Here is a 17,460-nt window from a genome sequence, read left to right on the forward strand (position 1 = left end):
ACATAAAGTATCATATCCTCTGCAAAGAGTGAGAGTTTGACTTCTTCTTTGCTGATTCGGATGCCTTTTATTTCTTTTTGTTGTCTGATTGCTGTGGCTAGGACTTCCAATACTATGTTGAATAGCAATGGTGATAGTGGACATCCCTGCCACGTTCCTGACCTTAGGGGGAAAGCTCTCAGTTTTTTCCCCTTTGAGAATGATACTCGCTGTAGGTTTTTCATAGATGGCTTTTATGATATTGAGGTATGTACCCTCGATCCCTATACTCTGAAGAGTTTTGATCAAGAAAGGATGCTGTACTTTGTCAAAAGCTTTTTCTGCATCTATTGAGAGGATCATATGATTCTTGTTCTTTCTTTTGTTAATGTATTGTATCACGTTGATTGATTTGCGGATGTTGAACCAAACTTGCAGCCCAGGGATAAATCCCATTTGGTCATGGTGAATAATCCTTTTAATGTACTGTTGGATCCTATTGGCTAGTATTTTGGTGAGAATTTTTGCATCCATGTTCATCAGGGATATTGGTCTGTAATCCTCCTTTTTGATGGGGTCTTTGTCTGGTTTTGGGATCAAGGTAATGCTGGCCTCATAAAATGAGTTTGGAAGTTTTCCTTCCATTTCTATTTTTTGGAACAGTTTCAGAAGAATAGGTATTAATTCTTCTTTAAATGTTTGGTAGAATTCCCCTGGGAAGCCATCTGGCCCTGGGCTTTTGTTTGTTGGGAGATTTTTGATGACTGCTTCAATTTCCTTAGTGGTTATAGGTCTGTTCAGGTTTTCTATTTCATCCTGGTTCAGTTTTGGTAGTTGATACATCTCTAGGAATGCATCCATTTCTTCCAGGTTATCTAATTTGCTGGCATAGAGTTGCTCATAATATGTTCTTATAATTATTTGTATTTCTTTGGTGTTGGTTGTGATCTCTCCTCTTTCATTCATGATTTTGTTGATTTGGGTCATTTCTCTTTTCTTTTTGATAAGTCTGGCCAGGGGTTTATCAATCTTGTTAATTCTTTCAAAGAACCAGCTCCTAGTTTCGTTGATCTGTTCTACTGTTCTTTTAGTTTCTACTTCATTGATTTCTGCTCTGATCTTTATTATTTCTCTTCTCCTGCTGGGCTTAGGCTTGATTTGCTGTTCTTTCTCCAGCTCCTTTAGGTGTAGGGTTAGGTTGTGTACTTGAGACCTTTCTTGTTTCTTGAGAAAGGCTTGTATTGCTATATACTTTCCTCTTAGGACTGCCTTTGCTGCATCCCAAAGATTTTGAATAGTTGTGTTTTCATTTTCATTGGTTTCTATGTATTTTTTTAATTCTTCTTTAATTTCCTGGTTGACCCATTCATTCTTCAGTAGGATGCTCTTTAGCCTATGTATTTGAGTTCTTTCTGACTTTCCTCTTGTGATTGAGTTCTAGTTTCAAAGCATTGTGGTCTGAGAATAGGCAGGGAATGATCCCAATCTTTTGGTACCGGTTGAGACCTGATTTGTGACCTAGGATGTGATCTATTCTGGAGAATGTTCCATGGGCACTAGAGAAGAATGTGTATTCCGTTGCTTTGGGGTGGAATGTTCTGAATATGTCTGTGAAGTCCATTTGGTCCAGTGTGTCATTTAAAGTCTTTATTTCCTTGTTGATCTTTTGCTTAGATGATCTGTCCATTTCAGTGAGGGGGGTGTTAAAGTCCCCCACTATTATTGTATTGTTGTCAATGTGTTTCTTTGCTTTTGTTATTAATTGCCTTATACAACTGGCTGCTCCCATGTTAGGGGCATAGATATTTACAATTGTTAGATCTTCTTCTTGGATAGATCCTTTAAGTAGGATATAATGTCCTTCCTCATCTCTTAGTATAGTCTTTGGTTTAAAATCTAATTTGTCTGATATAAGGATTGCCACCCCAGCTTTCTTTTGGTGTCCATTAGCATGGTAAATGGTTTTCCACCCCCTCACTTTCAATCTGGGGGTGTCTTTGGGTCTAAAATGAGTCTCTTGCAGACAGCATATCGATGGGTCTTGTTTTTTAATCCAATCTGATAGCCTGTGTCTTTTGATTGGGGCATTTAGCCCATTTACATTCAGGGTAACTATTGAAAGATAGGAATTTAGTGCCATTGTATTGCCTGTAAGGTGACTGTTACCGTATATTGTCTGTGTTCCTTTCTAGTCTATGTTGCTTTTAGGCTCTCTCTTTGCTTAGAGGACCCCTTTCAAGATTTCCTGTAGGGCTGGTTTTGTGTTTGCAAATTCCTTTAGTTTTTGTTTGTCCTGGAAGCTTTTTATCTCTCCTTCAATTTTCAATGACAGCCTAGCTGGATATAGTATTCTTGGCTGCATATTTTTCTCATTTAGTGCTCTGAATATATCCTGCCAGTCCTTTCTGGCCTGCCAGGTCTCTGTAGATAGGTCTGTTGCCAATCTAATGTTTCTACCCTTGTAGGTTACATATCTCTTCTCCCGAGCTGCTTTCAGGATTTTCTCTTTGTCTATGAGACTCGTAAGTTTTACTATTAGATGTCGGGGTGTTGAGCTATTTTTATTGATTTTGAGAGGGGTTCTCTGTGCTTCCTGGATTTTCATGCCTGTTTCCTTCCCCAAATTAGGGAAGTTCTCTGCTATAATTTGCTCCATTATACCTTCTGCCCCCCTCTCTCTTTCTTCTTCTTCTGGGATCCCAATTATTCTAACGTTGTTTTGTCTTATGGCATCGCTTATCCCTTGAATTCTGCCCTCGTGATCCAGTAGTTGTTTATCTCTCTTTTTCTCAGCTTCTTTATTTTCCATCATTTCATCTTCTATATTACTGATTCTCTCTTCTGCCTCATTTATTCTAGCAGTTAGCGCCCCCATTTTTTATTGCACCTCATTAATAGCCTTTTTGATTTCTACTTGGTTGGATTTTAGTTCTTTTACTTCTCCAGAAAGGGTTTCTCTAATAACTTCCATATTTTTTTCAAGCCCAGCTAGTATCTTTAAAGTGATGATTCTGAACTCTAGATCTGACATCGTACTAATGTCCGTATTGAGTAGGTCCCTGGCAGTTGGTACTACCTCTTGTTCTTTTTGTTGAGGTGATTTTTTCCGTCTTGTCATTTTGTGCAGAGGAGAATAGATTAATGAGAGAACAAAATGCTAACAGAGTAACAACGTCCCCAGAAAATATACTCTAAGCAAATCAGAAAAGACCTTCCAGAAAGTGGTTCCTTTTCTGATGAGAGAGTTGTTGCTCTTCTTTTCTTCGATCTCCTGTTGAGTTTGTAGGTGTTCAGAATGGTTTGATCCCTATCCAGCTGAATTCCTGAGAGGAGATGAAATCCAGGTCTCCTACTCCTCCGCCATCTTGCTCCACCCCCTCAAGTTACTGTTTTTTACTTTGTAATTAATAGATATCTGTGCAAGCTACTTTGAGGCTATGTAAATATCCTGTTCCTCATTGAATTTTCACCCCCTAGTTTTAGCATCCATTGATGATTTTTGTCTGACTCAATTATTGTGTTGATGGTTGCCAAATGATGATTTTCTAATTCTGTCATTCCTTCTACATTTAATGACTGGCATTCTACTATAAGAAAGGGATTTCTTTCATATTGTTTAATTGATTAATATCAAAACATACTCATGGATTCTTATTTAATCCATTTTTTAACTTGTTAAGGTTATTATTTTGATGCTCAGATTGTCCCAGCTTTAATTAGTGGAAACACTTTCAGGCTGGTTCTTATGATCTTTTGATGTGTTTCCATTCTTATTTAAGTACTTTCTTACTGTCCTGCACTACAAAATGTTCCACTCATTGGCTTCATAGTTTGTAGCATGGAACTTCTTGGCCTTTGATGTCCATTTATGATGCCCTTTGTCTGTCTCCACATGGATATCAGAATGCTTATTTAACTTTGTCTTCACCAGTTTCTTGAGCCTCCTTGTGCTTCCAGTACCCCTGTTTGGATGTGTCCTGTCTCATTAAACCTATCAGATATTATCTTTGCTTTCTTGAATTTACCACAGCATGTGATTCTGTATGATGCTGCACCCTGTGGGCCTTTAATAAGTATTGGTTGATTGATGGTCATATATAGAAAAGCTTGCTGCATTGTAAATCTCAGGAGGAAGAGCAAGCTAAAAAATGACTTAACCTTTCCAATTGTTAGCACCGTAAGGACCTGCAGGGCACATGATGTTGGATGAGGATCCTAGGATCATTAATTGTCAGAGTAGTGTAATTGTTAACAGGGCACCTGTAGTGAGGAAAATGTGTTTGTACTTGCTGAACAGAAGACTAATGTAGCAAAAAAGTATTTAACATTGAGATATAGCTTAATCAGGTATTTTATACTTTCTCTTATATTCTATTTATATTAGATATCACTGCTATTTCTCTCACCTGCCACTCCAACTTGGATAGCCTCCCTACTTATTATCCTCATTTTGTTCAGTCATCTTTGGCTCAAAGGTGGCCAGAATTCAGTGGGTAGTGGTTTCTGTCTTCAGACAAGAGAATTAAGAGAAAAGAGATGAGGAAGAAAAGAGCAAAGTAATAGAGAAAATGTTTAAAGGGTGTGAGGCGAAGCACCTGAGCACCTGCAGTTCCTTAGCAAAGCAATGTTGATGCAAGGAAGGAAAAGATATGTTTGGGAATTGCAACACTAAAAATGGTCCGGTGTTAGATGCATAAAGATAATTATATAAAAAAAATAAGATTTAAAATTTAAAAAAAAGATTATTTTGTTGGCAGTTTCTTCATTTTCTTTATACTAGGTTCTTTACTAAAAGAAAATACCTTTCATGTAATGCTGGGCATTCTTCAAAACAAAGCAGGGCAAGATATATTTTAATGTAAAGAGTGCAGACACTGGAATTAGTAGGAGTTACTGTTTCCACATACCGGCTTTGAGACCTTGAATAAGACCATAAATGTCAGTTTCCTCATGTTAAAATGGGGATAATAATATCTGTTGTATTATGTTATTGTAAAGCATAGAGACTATAGTAGAATGCTAACACATAGTAGATACTTAACAAATGTTGCTACTAGTCTAGCAGATCCTAGAATTCCATGCTGGTATGAATCCTTTAAGCATAGTATTTTAAAAACAAAATGAGACAAACAGGTCTCCAAACTTTTCCTTGGAGATTCTTATTCACTCAGTTTGGGAATAGAGCTGGGAATATCTTCTTTTCCTTGTAAAACTTCTTTTAATGAACACTTGAGACTATTCTTATCTTCAGCAAAGGTGGGCAAACCTGTAACAGAACATCCAGTGCAGCATGGGCCTATCAAAGGGGAGGTTGCCAGGACTGATGAAACTAATACCCATATGATCATGATGCCCATGGTCTATTTCTAACCCATAATATTCCTCTTTCTATTTAACTGCCAGCTTTATATGTTGTACATGCCTTTGAAACTGGAATATCCAAATTGAATTTGACCTTTCCTTTATCATTTACCTTTCAAAGAAGGAAACTCCTCTTTGTTTCCATCTTCAGGAAGAAGCACAGCCCTCTTTCTAGTTTTCTAACTGAGATGAGAGGGGCATCTTCCATTTCTGCTCCAGCTCTTCCAAAATGGTCTCCTGTATCCAGTCTTACTCATCTCAACTTAATAGCAGAGTGACCTTTCTAAAATACAAAACTAGCCATGTTTAGAAATTTTTAATGTCCCCTTACAAATATTCAGAATAAAATACAAATTTCTCATGGAAACATTTGAGGTCTTTTTTGATCTGACATTAGTCTCTCTCTTTTAGGCTCACCTTCTACAATATTCCTTCCTTACCCTTCTCTCCAGATACACAACACTACTTGTTTCTTCACACAGGTGTTAAGGCCTCACACATACTTGACTTTGCTGTTGATCGCCTTTTTCTGGAATTATCTGTCAGCTGCCACATTTCACCTAACTCCAGTAAACTCCTCTATTCTTAGTTTTTTAGGTATCTGCCAAGTATCCTAAAAGATCAGATAAAGCATTACATGCTCCTGAAGCTTTTCTGAGGCCCCTTTCCTCACATCTGCTAATCTTTCTTCTAGAACCTTCTTCTGGCTTCTATAGCCCTGATAATGCTATATTTTAAGCATCAATTTTCTAATTTACTTTCCATTAGACTGGATTTACTTAAGGAGAATAATTATATTTTAGTCATCCTTATTTTCTCAGTTATTTGAAAAACTTGTGATATATGGAAGGCACCCACTAAATATTTGTTGAATGAATGAATTAGGAACCAAATAATTTCTTTTTTATTCACTAACAATTCACACTTAACAATCAGGCAGAGTAACATTTACCAATTATTAAGATCTCACCCTAATTACAATTACATAGATTTATCTTTATTTCAGACACATTCTGAGAGTAGAGTAGGGTGTTTCCCTTAAAGATTCTATAAAATATAGGTTATTATCATTTTTATCCTCATAAACTTGGAAATGAGAAATGGGAATGTTTCTGAGATTATTTCTTACTTATGTTTCAGCAGATGTGGGGAAGGATAGCCTGGATTTCATCTGCCCCACTTAGTGTGCCTTACTTCATGGATCATCAGATCACTAGTGACAACTTACAGTTAATTATTTCTTCCTGTCACTAATGTGAGTAGACATACTCTGTCAGTAGAAATAGCTCAGGGGAAATGATTCAGAAAAAAAAAAATCACAACTTTTTACATAAATATCCAGGCAGTGAGTGCACTTTTATTGATTTTTACTGATGATCAAAATGGCTAATTTGTATTGTCACTGTCCTTTGTGTGAATGGGAACAATATGTAGACCTTAATGATTTGCAGGTCGACTCCTGAGGAAAATACCTCAGAATGCAGAAGTGCTGGTGAATTTACAGTGTTTTGCTTGGTCATTTTCAGGAAAGACTTTTTCTCCAATTTGAATGTCATTTATCTTCTGGAAACAGATAGGAGTTTCATTATAACAGTTCATTATAACATGGATTCAGCATAGCAATGGTATTTTTTTGATCCATTCAAGGAGGCTTAGAATACAGAGTATATCATAGTAACACACCATATTACTTATTGCATGAATCCGTACTATTGAAAAGCATTTTACAAGAAGAGTTTCCATAAAGGCTTTCCTATATGGGGTAGAGGTAGTGACAGTATCTGTCTTGTTTACTAATGTATTCATGTACTTGTAGTATTAAAGAACTAATGTTGGGTGCCTGGGTGGCTCAGTTGGTTAAGCGACTGCCTTCAGCTCAGGTTATGATCCCAGGGTCCTGGGATCGAGTCCCACATTGGGCTCCCGGCTCAGCGGGGAGCCTGCTTCTCCCTCTGACCCTCTCCCCTCTCATGCTGTTTCTCTCCTGCTCACTCTCTAATAAATAAATAAATAAATAAATAAATAAATAAATAAATAAATAATCTTTAAAAAAAAGAACTAATGTAATATGCATGTGTGTGTGTACATGCACATTAATTGGAGAATAAATGAATGCAAGTTATGATGGCTAATGTCAAGGATAAGAATTGGGAAATTTATTAAGCATCCTCTATAATTTTCCAACTAAAAGTAATAGTTGTGAAACATATTGTAAATTAATAATGGACTAGCTCTGAACATCAATAATCTATGTTTGTATTGCACAAAAATGTGTACATTTTAGTTTTACATCAGATTGCTAAGATCAGACAACATTTCTTCCATGAAGCTCTTAAGACAAAAAACTTGATTTAGGCACACTCAATTTTGCTTTCTGATGAAAAGAAGGATTAATTTATTTGTTCTTCCCTGCTGCAATTAGTCAACACAATTTGCACCTTAAAAAATGAAAGATACACTTACATAATAGAACTTTAAATGATAAGAACATTTGTTTACTAACTCAAAAAGACATTGTTCATGAATAGAATGAATGTCTTAAGATTTTTTTCTCGCCCCACACAAGTAGATCGTTTTTAACATTCTACAGGAGACTCAGATTTCCAATTTTTCCAAGCTCATTAGACTTTAATGGTCCCTTATCACTGTCAGCATTGTCAGGGATTGGACAAAAGTCCAGCAAAGCTGCACATTAATTAGGCAAAGACATGAATGTCCTCCTCACAGCTTCTGCATATACAGCTGTGTGCCGGCTCTCACCAGAAAGCAAAATAGCAGGAGTCAAACATTTTATAAGCTTTACATTTTAAATAAGGACATGGGAAAGGTTAACACTTTCCTTTCCTTTAAGAGTGTGGAAGGAAGGTAGTCACTCATTTTTTTCCCGCCAATTTTATTTCCTCCATAATTATTCTCAAAGCAGTAGGCAGAGAAGTGGCTGACATATTTTGAATTCATAAAATAAAGGGCATTCTTCATTCATTTCTGAATTAATACTTTTGCATGCATATGGTCTGAGAGGGAAACCAAATTTTAATTTTTATTATCATGGTCAAAGACTTATTAGTACTTATTAGTCAGTACTCTTTCAACTCTGTCAAGCAAGGAATAGAAACCAAACTCAAAGTAGATTTGGTGAAATGGGAAAAGATTGGTTCCTATGATAAAATTATAAAGAGGGCAAGAATGAACTAGCCATAGGGAAGGTTGGGAACCAGGAATTTGTGTATTTCAGGATTTGTGCTCTCATCCTCTTTCTCCCTTCTTCTCCGCCACCCCCACCCCTAGTTCTTTCCCTCTTTTGTTTTCATTTTTTAAAAAGATTTTATTTATTTATTTATTTTAGATAGAAGGAGAGAGAGACAGTAAGTGAGCGGCAGAGGGGCAGGAGGAGGGACAGGCCAACTGCCCTGAGTGCAGAGCCTCATCTGGGGCTCAATATCATGACCCTGAGATCCTGACCTGAGCCAGAATCAAGAGTCGGTGGCTCAACTGACCAAGCCACCCAGGCACCCTTTGTTTTCAGCTTTAAATCAGTGTCTGCCATAAAGTAAAGGTTTTGCCCTCCAGGAACTCCCAACTTACCTTACATAGCTTTGTATCTAGAAAGGAAAGATGCTTCTCTCTCAACTTCACTTGGGGAATATTCAAAGGACAAAGCAAACAAAAGAAAAAAAGAACAGGGAATGGTCTCTGGCTAGTCACTTAAAAATGCCTTGGGCTGGAGCAAATATTGACAAACACAAAAGTAAATGTTCAGATCATGCTTCTCTTCTGAGGGATAATCTTTTGTTAGTTTATAATCCTGTGTGATGCTTATAAGTCACTATAAAGGAAACTATAATTCTGAAATATACAGAAAGATACACTTTTTTTTTAATTTAAAGAAAGCTAATGCCTTCATGAAGAAACAATATATTACTTAAAAAAAAGTGAACAGATGAATAACAAGATAATAAAATTCCTCTAATTGAATTTGCTTGGAGTTGGAAAAATTGCTAGAGATCTTAGTCATTTGCTCTTGACATGCCCTCGTTCTTACCCTGTGCCCTGCCATACAAATTCATTAATCATTCTTTAGTCTATTGAGAAACATTAACAAGTTATGGTGTTCCAGAGACCTAATGGTATAAAGACCTATATTAATCATGTGGAAGCTGAATATACGAATAAAATCAGAAAGAACTCAAGAGTGGCAGAAAAATTCTGAGGGATTCTGAATCTTCCTTATCCCAGATTCAATACTAAACATCTGACGTTACATCCTCGGGAAAAGAAGTGTGACTGGTCAGCTAATTGTCTGATGGCTGTCCTAGTTTTAATTTCATTGCAATTAAAAAAATATCTCCTTAGTTTTGGGAATATTCTTATTTAGTCACTTTTAACTTTCCCATGTTCCCTCCCTCAAAGAGACTATAGATTGGGAAAAGCAACAGATGGAAAATTAGCGTAGGTTCTTCCTATAATTGATATATAGCCAAGATCATGGAGGAGTCTATCCATGGTCTATTTTGAATATCAAAGGATCCTCCCAGATTCTGGAAATATAAACACCTGGAAGCTCTCTTAATTTGAGAACAGACTGAAAGATACTGTAATGGAGGCTTCTTAAAACGTAAAGAAGGAAGAGTGTTGTGTTTTGTTTTGCTTTTTTCTATGAAAGGTTAGGCCAGGACAGTGTTCAGAGGTCGAGGTATGGGGACATCCATGTCTGATAAAATTTCCTGTGAACCTTCAGGTAAGATTGATCCTTTTTTTACTTGAATCCAGGATTTTAGGAGAAATTGTTATTAGAGAGATGAGTGCTGGTAGCTTCACCAATAATATTTAGTGAAGGTTTATTATGTGTCAGGCACTAAGGTATTTAAAGGAGATAAAAGAAAGAGATGATGCAATCCTGTGTTTTAAAAAGCTTAATTTCTTAATGGGTGAAGTAGACAAAAAGGCATATAAAGTAATACAAATATGTAAGGAAGCCATAGCAGCACAGCTGAGGAAATCAATTCTATATGTGGTAAAAAGAGATCAGAATTTACAGAAGTTACATTTGAGCTGAGTCCAAAGATGAGTAGGCATTTGCTAGGGAGATCAGGGGAAAGCATTCCAGGCTGAGCGAGCAGAATCAGCAAAAGTGTGAGCTATTAAGGTCCATTAGGGGAACTGTCAGCAATTCCTAAGGGCTGGCATATAGGCTAAAGGTGGAGATCTGTAAGGCCTACACAATGTCAGAATCCTGGATTTTTTTTTTTTTTCCTATAGAAAAAGTAAGCTAATGAGATTTGGGTTTTCTTTTTTTTTTTAAGATTTTATTTATTTATTTGAGACAGAGAGAATGAGAGAGACAGAGAGCACATGAGAGGGGGGAGGGTCAGAGGGAGAAGAAGCAGGCTCCCTGCCGAGCAGGGAGCCCGATGCGGGACTCGATCCCGGGACTCCAGGGTCATGACCTGAGCCGAAGGCAGTCGCTTAACCAACTGAGCCATCCAGGCGCCCAAGAGATTTGGGTTTTCTTTAAAAAAATTTTTTTTTAAAGATTTTATTTATTTATTTGAGAGAGAGAGAATGAGAGACAGAGAGCATGAGAGGGAGGAGGGTCAGAGGGAGAGGCAGACTCCCCGCTGAGCAGGGAGCCCGATGTGGGACTCGATCCTGCGACTCCAGGGTCATGACCTGAGCTGAAGGCAGTCGCTTAACCAACTGAGCCACCCAGGCGCCCAAGAGATTTGGGTTTTCTTAAAGATCACTTAAGTTTGGAGGATTGATTGAGAATGACAAGATTTGAAGCAAGGAGACAGGTTAGGAGGTAATTGTACAGTCTAGGTATGACAGTGAAGTGGCCTGGCCTGGGTTGAGGCATAGGGATGGATGGTTAGGCTTGTTTACCTGCAAATATTATATTAGCATTTTTGTAATTGTTAATGTCATAAAATTGTTTGGTGTCTTGTTAAAATTTTTATTTCTTCGATTATCATTAATGGCCATTTATATTCTTTGTGATTTTTCTCATATTCTGTGTTCTTTTTTTTCCCTCCCTTTCATTTGGGGCACTGTTTGCAGAAACTATTGTTATACTAATCGTATAAAATAGCAGCTATTACTAGTATCTTCTCTCTCTCTCTCTCTCTTTCTCTTTTTTTTTTTCTTAGTTGGGAATAAGCCCACACATTTTATCTGGACATATATTTATTGAGAAAAAAACAAGTTCCAGGCTTCTTGGCAGCTGGAGTGGTCCTGTGACTGCTTTCTGGCTAGTGTGAGATGAGCACTATTGATATGTGTGACGTCTGGGTCCATAAAGAGAAAGAGAGAGGGATGCTGTCTACTCTCTTCTCCCTCCTCCTTGTCAGCTAGAATAAGGACATGGTCACAGAAACTGGAGCAGCCATTGTAGCCCACAAAATGGAAGATGCATATTAAGAATAATAGAACCACAAGGTAGAAGAAGCCTGTTGCTTACCACCATCCCACTGAGTTGCCATGTCAGCCCTGATATGCTCGTGCTCAGATTGCAGTATGAGGAAGAAATTAATTTCTATAGCCTTTAAGTCTCTGCCATTTGATAAACTGGTATGGCAGTTATGCCTTTATCCTTACAAATATAAGGTGTTTGAATTGTGGTTTTTAATTTATAGGAATTCTATATGTGTGTTTGTATATAATTTTATTTATACATGTATATGAAGTATATGAATCATTTTGTGTTATAAATGTGCAACACTTTTTTCCATTTTTTTTCCTTTTCCTTTACATTTTTAACTTTTTTCAGCAGTTAAGACTCAAAAACTATTTCTTCTGGAAACTATTATAATTTTCCTTCTTAGACAATTATTTTTTCTCTTTTGTTTCTTCTCTCACCCTTAAATCTATACATTTCTTAAAGTCCTGTCCTTCAGTACTTTCTTGCTTAAAAAGATTCTCTCCCTGAATCTTTATCTAGGTGCAGAATTTCAAGTATTGTTAGTGCTCAGGTATATATGAGTCTGAAATACGGTTCTCTCATCTGAATAACTTTTCTGAGCTTTAGACCACTAACTGTCGCTTACTATTTCTCTTACAAGGTGTAATGGCACTGCGTGTTTAACACGTCCAATATCATATTCATTGTCCTTACTCTAGATCACATCCTTCTCCTTACATCCTGGTTTTCATTAGTGGTACCAGCATTCTCTAAGGTACCCAGACTTAAAACCCTGAAGTCATGTCATTCTTTTCCTTCTTTCCTCACACCCAGGCAGTTGTCAAATTCTACATATGCTATTTCTGGATGATTTCTTTAGTTCTTTCATAGTTTACTGCAAATACCCTAATTCAGTCTCCAAAATTTGTTACATCCCTGACTAGATAAGTTTTGTTTTTGTTTTTGTTTCTTTGTAATGGATCCAATCATCTTGACTTTCCATAATTCTAATATAGTGGTTGGCAAACATTTTCTATAAATGGCTACAGAGTAAATATTTTTGGTTGAGGTTCATTTAGACTCTGTTGCAATTACTGGACTCTATCCTAATAGTATGGAAGCAGCCATAGACAATTCTTAAATGAATGGGTGTGGCTGTGTTCCAATAAGACTTTGTTTACAAAAATGGCAGTGGTCTGGGTTGATTCAAAAGCAATAGTTTGCCAACCTGTATTCTAGACCAGTAAACAAGAAGACAGGTCCTGGCCCCCAGATAACTTCTAATTTAGACAATTTATGCAAAACATAAAGAAGCAGATAAGTAAATGACCAAGATTATGACCCATTTCATTGCTGTAGTAAATGTTATGAAGCCAATGAAATGGATGATATAACAACAAAGGACTAAGAATTCTCTTTAATAGTGGATGGTCAGGGAAAGATCCTCTGAGGAGTCAAAAGCAAGTCAAAGGCCCTGTACTGTGAAGAAGATTGGTTTATTTAAGGAACTTGTTAGTAGGAGAGGAGGTAAGAGAGTGTTGGCAGGACTTCATGGAGGCCTTCTACAAAGACCATGGTAAGGATTTGGGGTGATATTCTACATCCAAAGTAGAAAATTTCTAGATTTTAATGTGGGAAGTAAGAAGTTTTGATCACCTTCAGAATGCATGTGAGAGGGTTGAGACATGGAGGCAGGTGAACAATTAGAAGGATATTGTCATAGTAGCAGTTCAGTCAAAAATGAGTATGCTTTAAATGAATCTGTCATTGATATAGTTGCAGTGGAGATGAGGGGAAATAGACTCAGAATATATTTGGTAGGAAGACTAATACAACTTGGTTCTGTTAGTTTGAATGCAGCAAGTGAAGGAAGGAAAAAAATAAGGATGACTTCTAACTTTTTGGCTTGAATAATAGGGTGGTGATATTTACTGTGCTGTAGAAAAATTAGGGAAATGTTTGGAGAAAGGTGTATGGTGGGCACAGGGGAAATCAGAAACTCTTGACTATGTTGTAGCAATTGCTGCTGAAATGAGACGAGGGATATGAGTGTTAGATTTTGTGAAAGAGAGGTTACTGACTTTGACAAGAGTGATTTCAGCAGAGTGCTTAGGACCAAGGCCCATTTATAGGGAGTGAAGAAGATAATGGTCATAAGGAGTGTAGGCAGCAAGTATAGATACATTTCTTGTGAATTATTGTTTTAACTATTTGTTATAGTACTAACAAGGTGCTCTATGCATATGAGATACTAAATAATATTTGTTAGTTGCTACTTACAATATGAGTGCTCGATCAACAGAAAGAAAATGGTAGCTCTCGCCAGTATTTTAAAGAAAAAAAAAGAGAACAATTATAGACTTTCCATTCCTGGTAAGAAGCTATAGTAAGTCTATGAAAAATCAATGTGTAATCATATGAAAAATCACAGTGTACTGGCTGGAAAACATTTTGGCCTTTAGAACAATATTTATATTGACTGTATTCTTTCTTTGCAATAGTGGCATACTATAGCCTAGTGAGAAAAAATAGATGGCCTGTATCCTTTACTTCATAGAGGTCTTCAACTCATTTCTTTATTCAAAAAAACATCTAAAAATAATTTTTAAAAAAGAGGGGCACCTGGGTGACTCAGTCGGCTAAACGTCTACCTTCAGTGCCTCGAGTCATGATACCAGGGTCTTGGGATGGAACCCTGCATCTGGCTCCCTGCTCAGCAGGAAGTCTGCTTCTCCCTCTCTTTCTGCCCCTCCCCCCACTCATGCTCTCTCTCTTTCTCTCTCAAATAAATGAAATCTTTAAAAAATGATTTAAAAAAAGAAAAAATAACATCTGAATATCTACTCTGTCACTCTGAACTAAGCAAAATATTTTAGTGTCTTCGATAGTCTATCTTTAGGTGGGGAAAGCATGGGTTAAGTCGATATTAGGTAGGTCCCAAATGAAGAAGGCATCAGTATTATACTGGAAGTGATATCATAATGTTTCCTCTGGGATCATCTTAGTTTTATAATTAACGATTTGATGATGTGGTTGAAATGATGTGCACTAGAGTTGTTTGGGAATCACTAACATTTCAGAAGACCAAAACGTCATTCAAAATGATGACAAATCACAGTGTAAATTTTGGAAGAGGTAAGAATAAATTCAACAAACCTAGAAACTGCCATATTAGTATTGACTGGGAAGGACATATACACATTGCAGGGTAGTCAATGTTAGATGGAGTTGCAAAGATGAATAAATGAAGATTCCTGACTTTGAGGAATTTGTAATCTAGTTCAGTTTGGCTGAAGCATAAGATTTATAAAGGAAAAGAGCAAGGGGTAATGTCTGAAGGATAGATTAGGATTATATATGGAAGGTATTAAAAAGCACAATAAGAAGTTTGGACTTTATTTTATTCAGTGGTCAATAGGGAATCTGTGAAGATTTTTGAACAAGAGAGTAACAAGATGGTAATTATTCTTTAGGAAGATTAATCCAGCAGAACTGTCAGTCAGAGGGAGAAAGAAGACACAGAAGTTGGGAAATAAATTAGGATGTTAATTCCATTTAATATCCCTATATGTCCAAATAAGTATCTGGTTACATTATTACTATCTTCTTTTATAAAAATGAAATATTTTAAAAAATATCTTGTAGCCAGGTATAAAATATGTATTAAATGAAAATAAAAATATTCTTGTACTGTCCCACTTTTATTTTGAGTTTATTTATTGATTAGTACTGACTAGCCAGGCACTTAATCTAATGGATTACTACCATTTTTCAGCTGTTGCTGTATGCCAGGCACTGTCCTATGATACTTATCATGACTCTGTGGGGAAGGAATTTTCACTTCTTTTCTACTCAGCTGGAAACTTAAGCCTTTAAAAATCTGAGTTCACCCAGTTCACCCAGTTCTGTTTCACTCCACAGCCTGCGCCTTTCTCTTAAACACTTCATCATTAGATTTCACTGAAATGGTAATTTGTTCTCCAACAATTCATATTAAAAATAAGCCTTTTGGGGGCACCTGGGTGGCTCAGTTAGTGAAACGTCTGTCTTTGGCTTAAGTAATGATCCCAGGTCCTAGGATCGGCCTCCATGCTCAGCATGGAGTCTGCTTCTCCCTCTTCCTCTACCTCCTGTCCCCACTCATGCTCTCTTCCTCTCTCTCTTCTCAAATAAATAAATAAAATCTTTTAAAAAATAAGCTTTTATAGTTGTGTGTCACTAACAGCTCTGGGAACATTAACTCAAACATTTTTGTTATTGTTAGTTTGTTGTTTTCTTCTGTGTTTAAGTTTGAAATTAAAATTGATTTTCTTTTTCCTCATGAGATTGTGAAGTTTTAGCACACAAGTGCAGCATGGTGTGGGGTTTTAGAAATATATTTGAAACTATTTCAGTGTCTGCCAATTTATATAAATAGAGCCTACAAGTCCCTGTGACGTTAAATAGTGGTCGGGTTACATGGCTGGGTTCTTGAGATTATGGCTGCCTTTTTCTGTGGAGCATAAAAGTTATATTTAGAACTAGTGTTTATTTCCCTCTTAGAAGTCTTTTTTTTTTAAACAAAATTTTGCACTCTGAAAACCTATTCTAGATGGAATTAGAGAAAAATAAATAGTGAAAATCAAAATATTTAGTGAAAATCTGTGATTACAAATGAACTGTCCTCTTTTTTTTTTTAAGATGTTATTTATTTATTTAACAGAGAGAGGCACAGCAAGAGAGGGAACACAAGCAGGGGGAGTGGGAGAGGGAGAAGCAGGCTTCCTGCCGAGCAGGGAGCCCAATGTGGGTCTCTATCCCAGGACCCTGAGATAATGACCTGAGCCGAAGGCAGACGCTTAACGACTGAGCCACCCAGGCGCCCCTGAACTGTCCTCTTTTTATAACTCTTTATGTTGCATGTATGAAACCGTTCTTGGAATTGTTCTAAAAGAAGGAGCATAACACTAGGGACTACAGATGACTTAAAGCTTTTGTTCACTTTTTCTCCCTTTGTGGGTATCCTTTGAAACTATGCCACACACAAGAAACAATAGCCAAATACATTTCTTAATTCCTAGGCAAGCTAGAACTTTCTGAAAGCAGAGCTTCTCTGATAAGCTAGACCGAAAAGCTTCCTACTCACTACTCCCTGGATTTAGAACACGTGGGTCTTTCAGACAGACTCTAAATCTTGCCCAATCAGCCCCATGGAGTTGGAAGTACCCACCTATCCACAGGGAGAGACATTAGAACAGATAGGGCCTGTAGCATCTTTGCCTCAGTGAGAAACACTTTCATGTCTGCTTTCCACAAGGGGGATAAAAAAGCAAGATAAATGGTGTAACAAAAGGTCTAAATCCTCTTGGATTGAGGTGAAGGGGAATAGAGGCTCCCATGTGGTTGCCTTTCAAGGTACAGTAACACTATCATTTAAAGCACAATGACTATCTTAGGCTCTAACCAATTACATCACCAGCCTTCCTTTGGTGGGGAGTTAATAAGGGATTGCATATAGAGTTGAAAGAAGTCTCTGTAATACTTCTTTAAGTGGGAGAAAGGTGTGAAAAGTCCATTCTTATTATAGGCAGAGGTACTTTATAGGACCGAAGCATGAGCAAAAAGGAAGAATGGTCCTTGTTACACAACTATAGCCAATGAAGTGGTACTGAAAGTTGTCTTAAAAATTTGGCCCAGCATAATAAAGACATTCAAAATATATAATGTCCCTATAATTATATTTT

This window comes from Mirounga leonina, unplaced genomic scaffold (assembly GCF_011800145.1).
Source record: "Mirounga leonina isolate KUSES-001 unplaced genomic scaffold, KU_Mleo_1.0 Mir_174, whole genome shotgun sequence".
Lineage (NCBI taxonomy): Eukaryota > Metazoa > Chordata > Mammalia > Carnivora > Phocidae > Mirounga > Mirounga leonina.